The sequence below is a fragment of the Plecotus auritus genome (assembly GCF_963455305.1).
Source record: "Plecotus auritus genome assembly, chromosome: 13".
Classification (NCBI taxonomy): Eukaryota; Metazoa; Chordata; class Mammalia; order Chiroptera; family Vespertilionidae; genus Plecotus; species Plecotus auritus.
The window spans coordinates 21,495,412-21,509,026 of NC_137779.1; the positions used below are offsets into that span (position 1 = coordinate 21,495,412).

The following is a 13,615-nucleotide window of genomic DNA, read 5'->3' on the forward strand; positions in this document are numbered from 1 at the left end:
AAAAGCAAAGACCATATTTGACGTGTATCTTTGTATCATTGATGAGACAGAGACCTCCAGCTGGCTCAGGGAACCTCCTCTGAGCTCCCACAATTCCCTAGCCACCTCCTCTCATCAGCACTTACAGTAATATATGGAGAATCTCTCTCTCTTGGTTAGGCTCTCGCTGATGCACAAAGTAGGAGGCCACTTGCGGCTATTAAATTGTGGGTGTTTCCCGGGGGGGGGGGGGCGGTCATGAAAGTCTCCTGGAGTACAAGCCATTGACTTCCCCGAGTGACTGGACAGTGCGCCACCCCTAGGCTTTCAATGTCATGGCTGGCAAAGGTTCAGCTACATTGCAGACCCTGTTGCTCATGAGCTTCCACACCAGGACCCCAGAAAGAGGTACAAAAGGATGCTACTGAGGTCTGGGGCGGGGGGTCACTTGTAATCTGGGATGTGGGAGGATCACTGAAGGGCCACTCTGGCAGGGGTGGGGGGAGAAGAAAGCAAGATGGGGCCTGAGAGTGTGAGGGGAAGGCCAGAATAGGACACTTCTGTGGAGCAGCTAGAGCCCAGGACCTGAAGCTGGCTGGGTCCTGGAGGGAGAGAGGGCAGCAGGGCTGTGGGCCTCCTGGGCTGGTCCCTCCCCGGTGGCCACACTTCAGGCCATCTCCAGTGGGAGCCTAAAGCAGTCGGGTCTGTCTGTACAGATGGGTGATTGAATGTTCTGCGTTCGAGTTGATTCAGCAACTATTTATTGTTTGCCAACCGTGTGCCAGGCACTGTTCTAGGCACTGTGAACGACAGCGGTTAGCAAAACAGTACAATCCCAGGCCTCACGGAACTTCCCTTCCAGCAGACTAAGACAGTGAACAAAATTACATTAAATATGGGGTAGATCACCTGGTGATAATGCTGTGGAGAAGAATGAAGAGCGTGAGGAGGTGGAAAAGACGGATGAGGCCACAGTTTCAAATAGTGTGTCCAGACAAGGCCCGATCAGTTTCCCTTTGCTTATCCATGCATTTTGAAGGACTTAAAAAATGATTTATTTTTATTGATTTTAAGAGAAAGGAAGGGTGAGAGAGAGATTGAAACTTCAATTGGTGGCCTCCCACATGCACCCCAACCTGGGATTCAACCTGTAACCTGGGCATGTGCCCTGACCAGGAATCAAATCTGCCTCCTCTTGGTGGATGGGCGATGCTCCGACCAACTGAGCCACCAGCGTTCAGGGCTTCTCTGCGTATTTTAAATTGTCAACAAAACAGGCATCGCATTATTGTGACATAAGCAGAAACACATTAGAAAAGAATTAAAGATAACAGTTTAAGGCAATGTCTACTTGTTTCAACATGTGAGGAAAAGCAATTGTACAGCGGTATCAGAAATATGTTTTTGTGTCTGAAACTCTCCCAGCCAGAATGTTGATCTCTATCACCCAAACGCTTTCCCTCTATCTTAATTGCCCTTGTCAGAAAGAAAGAGCTGGAAGCCCTTGGCCCAGCTCTGTCATGGACAAGCTGTCTCTGACCGGCAGCCGAGGGATAGGGAGATAGTGCTGATTATTCATGGCTTACTGAGCACAGGCCTCTCATTGCTGGGCCTTGGGAGGACAGGGCCGAGTCCCACTGTGCCCTCAGGAAGCTTTCTAGAAGGCTCTATGGCACTGAGTCTGAGCTGGTACAGGCACAGGGCCCTGGGAGCAGCCATCCTCAGGACGACTCTTAGCCAAAGGGCCTTTGGAACCAGATAGCATGGAGCCGGTTAACTGCCCGGACACCCAAAGCCTCTTCAAAGCAGTGGCCAGTGCTGAGGCACACGTCATAAACGCCCCCACTAACCAGCAAACAGTGGAACTGATCAGCAGACAGGGGCGCGGCCCCAGGCCTGCGAGCACCCGCTAGATCAAGAAATGTCAGCTTCTCTCTCAGCTTTTCCTCCACCACGCCAACTGTCAGCAATTTAACCAACATTTTGTAAATAAATGTGGCACTCGGACAGCTGTCAGCGTGCCTGCTATAAACACGCCTTTTGTTACCGGGAGCTGGCAGTGCCATGGATTCTCCTGCACCATAGCCCACACTGCCAGCTGGCTCCTGGGCCGGGGACTGTCAGGGACACGCAGAGACCCCTGGCAGGGAGGCCCAGGACCCCAGGCCCCTTGCAGGCCCCACTCTTACACGCAGATCCACAGGCTTACGTGTCAGTTACCCTTGGTCAGGTTGTGAGGCGTTGCATCTTCATGCCTGTCCTGTTGCCCAGATTGAAACCAAGGCTGTGGTTTTCCAGACAGCTTGGTGTTTGTTAGAAATTCCACATCCCCGATCCTCTCCTTTCCCCAGCGGATTTGCTCTTCCTAAGTAAGACATTTATTTATCTAGGTCAGGATACTAAGCCCGCTGTTTTCTACTGTGGATGCTGGATGATTATTTAATGGGATGTAGCCAGAGTCTCTCCCCGAGTTGGTTTTCTCCAATGCATAAGACAAATGGCTCTGGACTGTGCGTTCACTCTCCCAGGTTGAATCATGGGGTTTTATTAAGCTAGTGCTTTTGTGCACCCCGTTTCCCCGGGGACTCTCTCGCAAGGATTCTTGACCTGTACCCCAGCAAAAGCGGAGGGAGAGGGGGATTTGTCTCAATAGAAAAGTCCCGAGGGCAGTGCCTTGGGGTTATTGTGATATATGGAATCTAGCTCAGTGACAAAGAGGGTGCACTGGGTCATTAAGTAACCAGAAATAGATTTAGTTATAGTAAAAATTCTTGCGAACTTTGACTGAACTCTTTTTGTTGGCCATGTTCTTTTCCTCAGTGCTCTTTGTAATATCTCATCTAATGGGGGCCTGAAGTACAGAGACTCAGAGGAATCTACTCAAGGCCAGATGAAGCATGTCAGAGTGGGGGCATGTTTCCAGACAGCCAGTTCCAGGCCTGTGCTCATGGCAACCGCACTACGCGTCCCTCTTGCAGTCACCATGTGTGCTGGGTATGGAATTACCAGTTGTCAAGCAGTTAGGGCACAATAAAGTAAACCCACACTAAAAACGAAGTAACCGACCGGCTTTGGTTTTCTTCCCCCAGTGAATGAGAAGGCTTTTTATAGCATTGTGGCAACCCATCAGGAATATTATCCCCGAGAGGCTATCCCTGTTCTATGGAGAGACTACAGGAACACAATGAAGAGAATGGACTCGCATGTTAGCTCGGAAATTTACTTAACCCCCTTGATACAGCAAGAATAGCAATTCATAGAAACTATCGAGTGCAGGATGTTTTCAGGATTAGATAAAAAAAAATTAATGGAGAGTACTTGGCAGTACGTGGTACAGAGTAAATATTTATTCCCTCGTGGTTATTTGCATGTGCACCATGTGCCTTGGGTTCTGCAGTGAATGAGAGTGGCAGAATGTGCTCCCGGAGCTCATACGCTTGCGAGTGGAGATGTGCGTCAACACATAGACCTGTACAAATACGTCCCATTCAGTGCAGTGTGGTGACCCTGCTCACCTGAGTGGCTGCTGTCGATGGGTGGGTTAGTGACAGGCTCTCAGAGAGGAAGAGACATTTGAGCTGAGACCTAAATGGAGAGAAGGGACGGGGATTAAAGCACTGAGGCCTGGGGACAAGCTTCATGTGGAGGAGGAAGAAGGAAGAGAACATTGTGTGTGAAGCTGAGCAGACAACAGGAAGGGGGACGCAGGAGGAGGTGGGAGAGGTCAGAGGGGCCAGGCTGGGAGCCAGCAATGGACTTGGATCTCATGTCATCATAAGAGGGAGCCACCAGAGAATTCTGAGTAGAGGCGTGCCCTGGGTTGCCATGGGTGGTATTGGCTGGCAGTTTTGGGGAATGGTTTATATGCCAAGAAGTTGAAACTATGCTACTGGGAGAGGTTATGCCAAGTCTAGGGGAGAGAAGGAAGTGGATTTGGCAGTGGTGGAGATAGTCAAGACTGAGAGATGCTTTCAAATACCTTACCTGGTTAACCAGACTGAGCTGATGGAGTTAAGAAAAGGGTGTAGGTGGTTGCAACACTTGTGCTCTGTGCGTTTTGAAGTAACAGAGCACTGTTGGTTTTGCCAGAGTACCATTGTTGCTGTATTTACATAATGAATTATTTACATCTTGGAATGTATTCAGAATTATTCTCCACATTACCACTTTGAGTCAAACTGGGATGTTCTGATTTAGAACACATCACAACCTACCTCCCCAACTTAGAACACGTTTAGGGGTACTTGTTTTTAGTTTTAATTTCTTTCCCTCTCTTACTTATGAGATTGAGATAGATTTTTCTTGTTTATCATTCATAGAAATGTCCCCAAGAGTCAGTTTGTGCCCCAGCTCATATCCAAAGTTTCCTGGAATTATTTTGGAATTAGAGTGTGTGTGTGTGTGTGTGTGTGTGTGTCAATGTGTGTGAGTGTGAGTGTGTGTGTGTGTGTGTGTGTGTGTGTGTGTATGCATGCATGCATGCGGCTGACTACATAAAATTAAACAGAAGGAGTGTATGATCGGGATTTGGTGAGGAGAGGAAAAGGGGTAGAGGGCCCCTAGTCTTGTTAGCTATAAATTTTCATTCCAAAATGACAGAGGAATCTCAGTCCTATATTTAAGCCCTGGTTCACAAAGAATAAAGAACAAAGCTTGCAAATGAAGACAGTGACACATGGCACTTTTTAATAAAATCCTGGCATTCACTCTCATTAATACCGATATTTTGTTCTTATGTAAGATCAGCATTGACGTACCAGAATTGGCTCAGGTATTGCAATGACTAGGAGTGATAAAAAATGAGAAATCAAGGAATTTGCAGCTATATATGCATATATAATGCATATTCTTAAATATCTCATTAACTCCTACGAGTATCAATATAAAAATTGATGTTCAGGATGATGAACGTGAGATATCAACATTTTAAAACATATTAAATTACATTCAGCATACTCAGTCTCCAAAGGCATTGAAGTGAGCCATATATTTTCAGCAATTTGTCATCAAAGTTGGTTAAAATTAAGATGATAATTCCTCTGCATGTAGAATTAAACTTCAGTTTGTGTCAACATTCATTTATGGGATGCTTTGTATTCTTCTATATAATACCAGAAAATGGAGTTATCCCTGGAAAGTGTGTGTTTCTTTTTTATGTTGAGTTTTAAGTGTCTTTTAAGAAAGTACTGTTTCCTAGGGTGTTTTTTTTTTTTTTTAAATCAAGCCTTGGATATAGTTAAATACTGAGTTATCAAGCCACTGGCTAAAGGAAACTGTTGTTCACCATCACCCACTGCTCTGGCAAGAAGACCCACCTAACCCTATGATCCATCATTGAAGAGAACTGAGTAGCATGGAGCTCTTAGACAACATTAATACCAGGAGGCACCAGCCACTTATTATGTACCAAATAGTATTCCAAGTGTTTCTGTCTATCTCATAACAATCTATGACGTAGACTCTACTATTATTCCCACTTTACAGGTAAGGAAACTGAGGCCCCAACGAGTTAAATAACATGACCAAAAAAACATGACGAGTAAGTAATGGGACCACATTTCTTAGTCCCCAAGGAGATTCTTATCCTAGTCTTATCCTAGGTTCAGAGGGAAAAAAAATCCCAGTCCATCAACAGCTTTAACTTCTTAGTTTTCAGCTGTGAAAATATAAAGAAGCAAGAAGGACTCTCGCTCCCTGCCCATGACCGTGTTTAGCACGTCTCCTCTATTATTCCCGCATTTTCACCCAGGAGTAGAGTCAGCAGTTTGTGTGTGTTCTTTTAATACTCTCTTAGCAATTAATTATTCCTTTTAATAAGCGCAATGAAAAAGAATCGTTATTGGACTCGTCCTTTAATTGAATTAATAATTTATTCTGGCTATTAATGTTTTTTTAATATTCTGTGTATTATTTCTTGTTCTATTAGACAGATATGGCAGGGAGATAAAGTGTGAGGCTGCACGGGGCCTGTGTGGATGGAGCTCTTTGTATAATGCATGGGCTGCTGACAGTGATTGGGATGAAGTGGGTGCGGGTTGTGGGGAGAGGGTGTGAGATGCATTGATGTTTGCTCCTTGATGCTGGAGTGATTGAGGGCTTTTGGATAATTTCCTGGGCAGAGTGGAATGAAATAGCAAAGCCATTCACATGTGATGCAGAATTCTCCATCTGCAAGTGACTTCTAGAATCAAGTCTCTCCCCATTTCTCTAATTATGGACTTAATCTAGGCGAAGGGGTACTTGGCACTTGATACCATGATCATCTGGCTCTGGGTCTAACTATAGAAATAATTACAATCTCTTTTTTTAAAGTATATTTTATTGATTTTTTTACAGAGAGGAAGGGAGAGGGATAGAGAGCCAGAAACATCGATGAGAGAGAGAGACATCAATCAGCTTCCTCCTGCACATCCCCTACTGTGGATGTGCCCACAACCAAGGTGCATGCCCTTGACTGGAATCGAACCTGGGACCCTTCAGTCCGCAGGCCAATGCTCCATCCACTGAGCCAAACTGGTTAGGGCAATTACAATCTCTTTATAACCAGTATTCCATTTTGAGAGATAGCCCCTATGTTTACAGATACAATAAAGGGCGTGAGGAGTGGATGATCGTTATTTGCTAGGGAACGTCCAGCAAACTCAAAGGGCAGAGAAAAGATGGAATTCTTTTTAGGTTCTACCAGATCTGTCCTCAGTACTTCATGGCTTTTTGGATAAGATTTCTTAGTCAAACCTCCAAATAATGTTGCCTGTTATGTCTGGATAATAATAGGCATGCTTGATATCCATTTAGCTAGCACACATTATTTATTCATTTACCTAAGGTGCATTGAGTGCTTACTATATACAGGGTATCATCCTAGGTGGTCGGAATAAACAAGTGACCAAGATACGGTCCTTACCTTCGTGGAAATCCACACGTCAGTAGACGATACACACACAATTAAACAAGGACATTTGTGAGGAGGAAAAGGATGGGAAATAGCTGGAGCCGGGTGGTCGGTAATGGACTCTGGAGACAGGACCGGTTGAACTGAGCCTTGAGGGATGGGAAGGAGCCAGCCAGGCAGAGAGCCTGGAAGGACGCACAGAATTCCAATGAGAGAGAAAACAAGTACATAGCTTGTGTGGCTGCAACCGTCTTGGCATGTTCGGGAAGGACAAAGGCAGACACTGTGGCCTAGCAGAGCGACAGGAGTGAGCACGTGGTAAGAGAGGTCCGGTAGGTAGGCAGGCAGGGACCCTCTTGCTGGCCAGGGTTAAGCCTTTGCATTTCTCTGGGTGCAAAGGGAAGGGTAAGAGGTTTAATACAAAAAGAAAAAAAATAGCTTGGTCCTGTGTCTGCTTCTAAAACATCATGACAGCTCTATGTATATGCAAAGTGGAGATGGTGACAAGAATGAGGACCTGCTTTAGAGGTTCCTGTGGTCTGCCCATGAGGGTCAGTAGAGGTAGCTTGAACAGAAGGTATGGCTCTGACTATACAGACGTAGATGTGGAAATATATATTCTGGAGGAGAATCATAGGACATGATGCTGAAATTTGTGATGAGAGAATGGAAGCAAAGACAACTTCTAGGGATTTGACTTCAGCACTTCATGAATTATGATGCTTTTTACCTTCATGGAAAAGACTGGAAAAGATCTAGGTGTGGGTTGGGGGAGGCTGATGGATTGAGGAAGAAAGAGGATTGTCAGGTTTACTGAGTTTAAGATTTGGAATCAAGAAGAGTTTTCAAGTGGATTCATTATTGTGGAGTTCAGGGAAAATATGAGAACTGATGATACCAGTTTGGGAGAGATTCACTTAATTGGTTGTTCAAATCTTGGAAATGGATAAAATCACCAAAATAAAGAGAGGGTGTAGCTAGAGTGAAGGACCAAGTATTGGAGCCTTGAGGTTCTATAACATTTAAAGTTTGGAAAGAGGAGGACCCAATAAGGTGTGCAGAGAATTAGCAACCAATCCCTTAGGGAGAGAACCAGGAGAGCATGATATCAACTAGTACAAGAGAAGAAGTATTCTAGAGAGAAGTAGCTGACTTAGTGGAATGCTGACACAACCAGGAACTCAAAAATGAGAGAGGAGAAATATCCATGTGATTGGATATGATGAACGTTTTTGCAATAGGGATTTCAGAAAGGAAGTAGAGAAGGGGAACAAAAAAAGAGAGTGGTAGTTGGAGCTGTAAATCAAGTCAAAATAACCGTGTGTGTGTGTGTGTGTGTGTGTGTGTGTGTGTGTGTTCAGACACATGCTAACTGGAGTCTGGTTGCATGCAGATGAGAAGGTCCTAGTATAGGTGGAATCGTTAAGATGCAGGAGAACAGAGACAAAAGGCAGAGCATAGGTAGAGAGCTGGACTTTTACAGAAGGAAGGGCTCATCTTGGTGTAAGAGTACTTCTATTGCTTGCTTCTTAAATTATTTGTTCCTTAGGAACCCTGGATTTTTGTAAACTACTCAGCTGGGCCAATTCTATTACATAGTTTTATGAATTTTCCAACAGGGCAGTTGAAAGTATGAGGAATATAGCATACAAAGAAGTGGATGTTCAATATTTCTTACTTACCCCCTTGAATGGATGATGAACTGTTTTGTGAACATAGTGGGGAATCAAGAGAGGAGGACGGATGGGCGCCACTTTGGAGTTGGGGGGAGGAAATGTGATGCAGTGACAGTAGACCTGTGGGAAAATGTCAACATTGATTTGAGATGACCCAACATGGGTTACTTCATTACCCTAAAGACTTTTACCTGTATTTTCTCTCTTATCATAGTAGCTTTGTTCTACAGAGCTGAACCAGAAGAAATCTATTTTAAATGTAGAATGTCTCACTTAAGAGAACCTTCCTCACTATTTTTAGCTTCAGTCTAGATGGTCTCCATATGGGAGGGACAGTTATGAAGAGATCTGGTTTGTCTCTATATCTTGTCTCCAAATGGAGAGCCTTATCAGACACTGATCAAATATAGTTTCTTATTTTTACTTGACCAAAGTGCTATATGCAACTCCTGTACAACTCTATCTCTATCTATATACATAAAAGCATAAGCAACTGTTACGACCGGACGACCAGATGACCGGCTGGTAGCTATGATGTGCACAGACGCTCAATGCAGCAGCTGCCCCCTTGTGGTCAGTGCGCTCCCACAGCCAACCTCCCACAGCCGGCCAACCTCCTGCGGTCCCTCCCCACTGCCGGCCGACCCCAGTCAGCCCCAATCGGGACTGAGCGAGACTCCCTGATGGGTCCCGATCGTTGGCCAGGCCGAGGGACTCCACCTGTGTACAAATTCATGCACCGGGCCTCTAGTATAATATAATGGAATAGCAACAGAATATTGTCAACTGTTCCCAGGCATCTGATTGCTGAGGCGGGAAAGTGGGGGAGTGCTTGTTGTCAATAAAACAAGTAAATGCATGAAATGGCATAATTTAGGGGACAAACATTTTAAAGTTTTCTGGAGGTGATGTGTGTCCAAATGTTTTACAAATAATACCAGGCATAAATACACACGAACAGATTTCCATGCACACTATACCTGTGATTGCTTGCCATTCCATTATAAGGGGCCTTATAGACACAGTTCACTTACCTGGAGTTGCTGAAGTTATAGGCATTTTTGTTGAAAATGATTGTTCCAGAGCTTTAAGGAATGTTTCCTTATTTTATTTCTTTAAATAATTTGGCATTTTTCAGGGTCAGAATGCCCTCTTTCTGATTCTAGGTGAGTTTAGTGGAATATTGGAATACCTGATACCAAACAGGACTCGATCACTCTTTGTACCCAATAAATGTTAAGTGTAGAAGAAGGATTCGTTGCTAAATACTGCTTGCTATCCTAATGTTGCTACATCCTTGAAACATGAAGGGTATTCCAATAAATTGGCCAACCTTGTTTTAATGACATAATCAATTTATGAGTTGACACAATTGGTGACTTTTAATTTTATTTATTTATTTTGATTGTTGACACTATTACAGATAGTCCTCTATTTTCTCCCCCTTCACCCACCTACACCCAGCCCCCATCTCTTCCCTCGTGAAACACCACTTCTGAATATGGGCATAAATTACCAAAATATTTTATCAAAGTGAATGCATTCCGGCAAATACATTGAACGTTTCTTGTTCATTGATTTTGTTGGCCAAAGTGTAAGTCCACCTGACAGTTTGGAGGGGTGTGTGGAGGGGCCCGAGGGAGAAGGAGGAGACTATTTAGGACACAAGATGAGAGGCACAGTTTATGATTTCTCACGCATCATATTTATGTTTACATAAATTTTAAAGGGCATTCACTCATCAATCTGTTGCTGTGATTTCACTCACTCATTGGCATTTTCCATCTCGCATTTGTGGGGCAGGTAGAAACTCATGGGCATGGAGCAAGAGGTGCACTTCTGACCACTCTTCATTCCCCACCAGCCCCAGTCCCAGCCCCAGGCCCAGCTCCAGCCCCAGCCCCCACTCCCTTGTGGGAGACAGAATGACACAGGAATAAGAGCCCTTTGGGATAGGAATTCAAGTCCTGCCTCTCCCACTCTATAGCTGGGTGAGGCCTTGCCCAAATAAATTAATCACTTAGCTTCCCTTTTCTGATCCTCATACATTTTTCTAAATGAGGATTAAAGGAGATGATATTCAAAGGAGAGGGCTCAGTGCACAGGCTTCGAGCCCACTGTAGCTCTGAGCCATAGTGTTGCCAAATGTCCAGGTCCTCTCCCTCCCCTAAGTCAGCTCCTCTTTTACCTGGGAGAGAGGAAGAGCTGTTAACCATGGTCCAGGCCTTCTCAAGGGACAGGTGCTGGGGAGGCATTTGAAAGTACGTGACCTCATGACTGTGAAGGTCACAGCTAAGCAGAGGTGGCCTGGGATTTCAACCAAGCCTTTCTGACTCCCGTGTCCTTGTTCTTTTTCACTAAACAATCCTGAGTCCCCAAACTGATTATGGGATAATGGCTTCATCTATCTGGGTAGATCTTTCTGGTCATAAAGTACATTCTCAGATTCTCTTTATTTATCTCTTTCCTTGAGACTATAAGCCCCTGGACAGCAGAAAGTGTATCTTTGATCTCTGTCTTGCCGGAGCCTGTCATGGTTCTTGGCCAATAATATTGTGAACAAATGCAGGCTAAATAAATGATTGACATTAATTTCACTCCTTCCAGAAGCCCGTGAGGTGTCAGGAGATTGGGATAAAGCTGGCAAAGCACATAACACAGCTCAGTAAATGCAGGTTTTTATTGTTATTGGGGAGCAGGGATTATTCCCTGGGAGTGATCAAAATAAAACAAAAAAATGCCACTAAATAATGGATTTGAGCTCTTAACTCAGTTCTTGTGTTCCGCTTGACTTCACTGCCCTTCGGTACAGGTGAGGTGCAGCTCCATTCCAATGGGCAGGTTATCCGCATTAGAGAGCACACAGAGTGACTGGACATCACCCCATATTAGATAATGGATTTTCTTCCCTCTGTGTGCTTCCTTTTTTCATTCCTTCCCCTCTCTTCTGCAGACATTTATCAGTTATCTATTTCATGCCAGAGTTTTATTAGGTGCTGGAGATTTAAAAAAATAAAGAAAGCTATAATCTAATGAGAAGCTAGACACTTAAACAACTCACTGTGATGTAAATGGAAAGTGGTGTAGCAGAGGCAGGGACAAACTACTCTGCAAAAGCAGAAGGAGAGTGGCTTAGTAGGGAAGTTATTATGGCGGCTGCAATAAACCAGTTTCAGATTCCAGTGAGCTGAGGCAGCACATGCTACCTCCTGGCTCACACAATGTCCTCTGCAGGTGACATGGCTCTCCTAGGGGACCTCTTGCAGGTGCTGATGTAAGGACCTGGGCTGTTTCCATTGTGTGGCTCGTTTCTTTTGGAGTCTTTGCTTCCTTGCAGGTGGACAGACGAGAGGAGTTCGGGAATCATGCCATGCCTGGTGGGGCCAGGTCTGGAACTGGAGTCTAGATGTCACATGTCCCAACTAGATGCAGGGGGAGAAGAGCAGCCTTGCTCTGGGCCTAGGAGGAACATGATAATAATGGTTTGATGGATACACAAGGTTCCGTCTGCACAGAGAACAGTTCTTTCCATTGAGAGCCAGGATGGCAGTCTAGGGATCGGGGAAGGCACTGCAGAGGGGGCCACATTGGCTTCACCCTTGGAGAACGCCTGGGGTTTAATGGTGTGGAAATGTTGCAAGGCATTCCAGGCAGAGAGATGCACCAACCCAGGCCTGCACCTGCAACTCACAGGTAACACAGTCAGGAGAGGGCTTGCTAGGTGGAGAGGCATTCAGGCAGCATTAGCTGTCACGGCGCCCTCCTGTCTCCCTCTTATTGCTCCCTTCCACCATCCCACCTGGTGGTGTGTATTTACCTTAGGTGTTAACACAGAATCCGACTCTCCTGGGAGAGGCGATGGTTGTGTGTGCCACAGGCGCCGTGGGCCCATCCTCCTTATGTAAGCTCTCTTTATTCTTGCCTTGCTTATTCCTTGGCAGCTAACATGTGGGCACATGATCTCGGCTCAGCCTAACCAAGGCCACATCCAAGATGTCAATTCTGGGCTAGTGACACAAAGGAGGCAGGGTGGCTGGAGGTCAACAGAGCCGGAGGGGTGGACCAAGTAATCTGTGTTTTAACAAATCCTTCAGGGACTTCTGATACACCATGCGATTGGAGGACCACACCTTCAACCTTGCTGAGTCCACCCCTAAAGTTGCTGACTCAGTAGGTCTGCGATGGGGCCTGAGAACGTGCATTTCTGACCAGTTCCCAGATAGCATCTATGCTCCTTGTCCAGAGACCAGACTTGGCTAGGTCTGTGCTACTGACTGTACTCAAAGGCATAATGAATAGAAAACCGAGCGAGGAGGCTCATGGATGGATAGACTCCCCAGCCAGAGTGAAAGAGACCAGCATGGGAGGCTGCCCACCATCACTTTCTGCCTCTCTTCTTCCCTTTGCCCTCTGAACACCTACGCTCCTTCCTGCCCATCACTTCCTGTCATGCTGGCCCAATTCATTTATAGCTAAGAATTTTAGAATCATGACTTCCTTTTCTCCTATCTCTCTCTCTCTCTCTCTCTCTCTCTCTCTCTCTCTCCTATCTCTCTCTCTCTCTCCCCCCCTCTCTCTCTCTCTCTCTCTCTCTCTCTCTCCAGATACCAGTTCTGTCATTAGAAATGTCTTGCCAAATTAGATCACAAATAAGCTCCAAATATCCTTCAAAATGCAGGTAATCCAAAGTGCAGCATCCGAACCCGATCGTTCCCTGCATATCCATGGTGACGGCCCAGCGCAGCTCCAGTACAGCCTGGCAGACAGTCTCATTCAGACTCGCGTTTTTTTTTGGTTTTTTTTTTCTAAAATGGAAAAAAAAAAATTACCTGCTAGAGTGACATTCCGTAAAGAAGATTCTTTCTTTGGAGGAACTTTATAAAAGCCATATTTGGGTATTATTTGTATGTGAAAATTGGGCTCTTCCTGTTCATAAACTTTTCTGAAACAATTTTTTCCCCCTTTCTTCGTGAGAGCACAGGGAAGGCTGGTAATTTTAAAACGTCCTACGTGACACTGATATGCCTTTGGAAGCAGATAAATGCCGCTGGCTGGTGTGAGGACAATT

The 13,615-nt window shown here is 45.2% G+C and overlaps 1 protein-coding gene across 4 annotated transcripts in view; it reads left to right on the forward strand.

Annotated features, from left to right (window-relative positions):
* Positions 1–13,615, forward strand: part of NTM (neurotrimin) — a 910,128-nt gene that overhangs the window by 517,286 nt on the left and 379,227 nt on the right. The gene's annotated exons all lie outside the window — the stretch shown is intronic.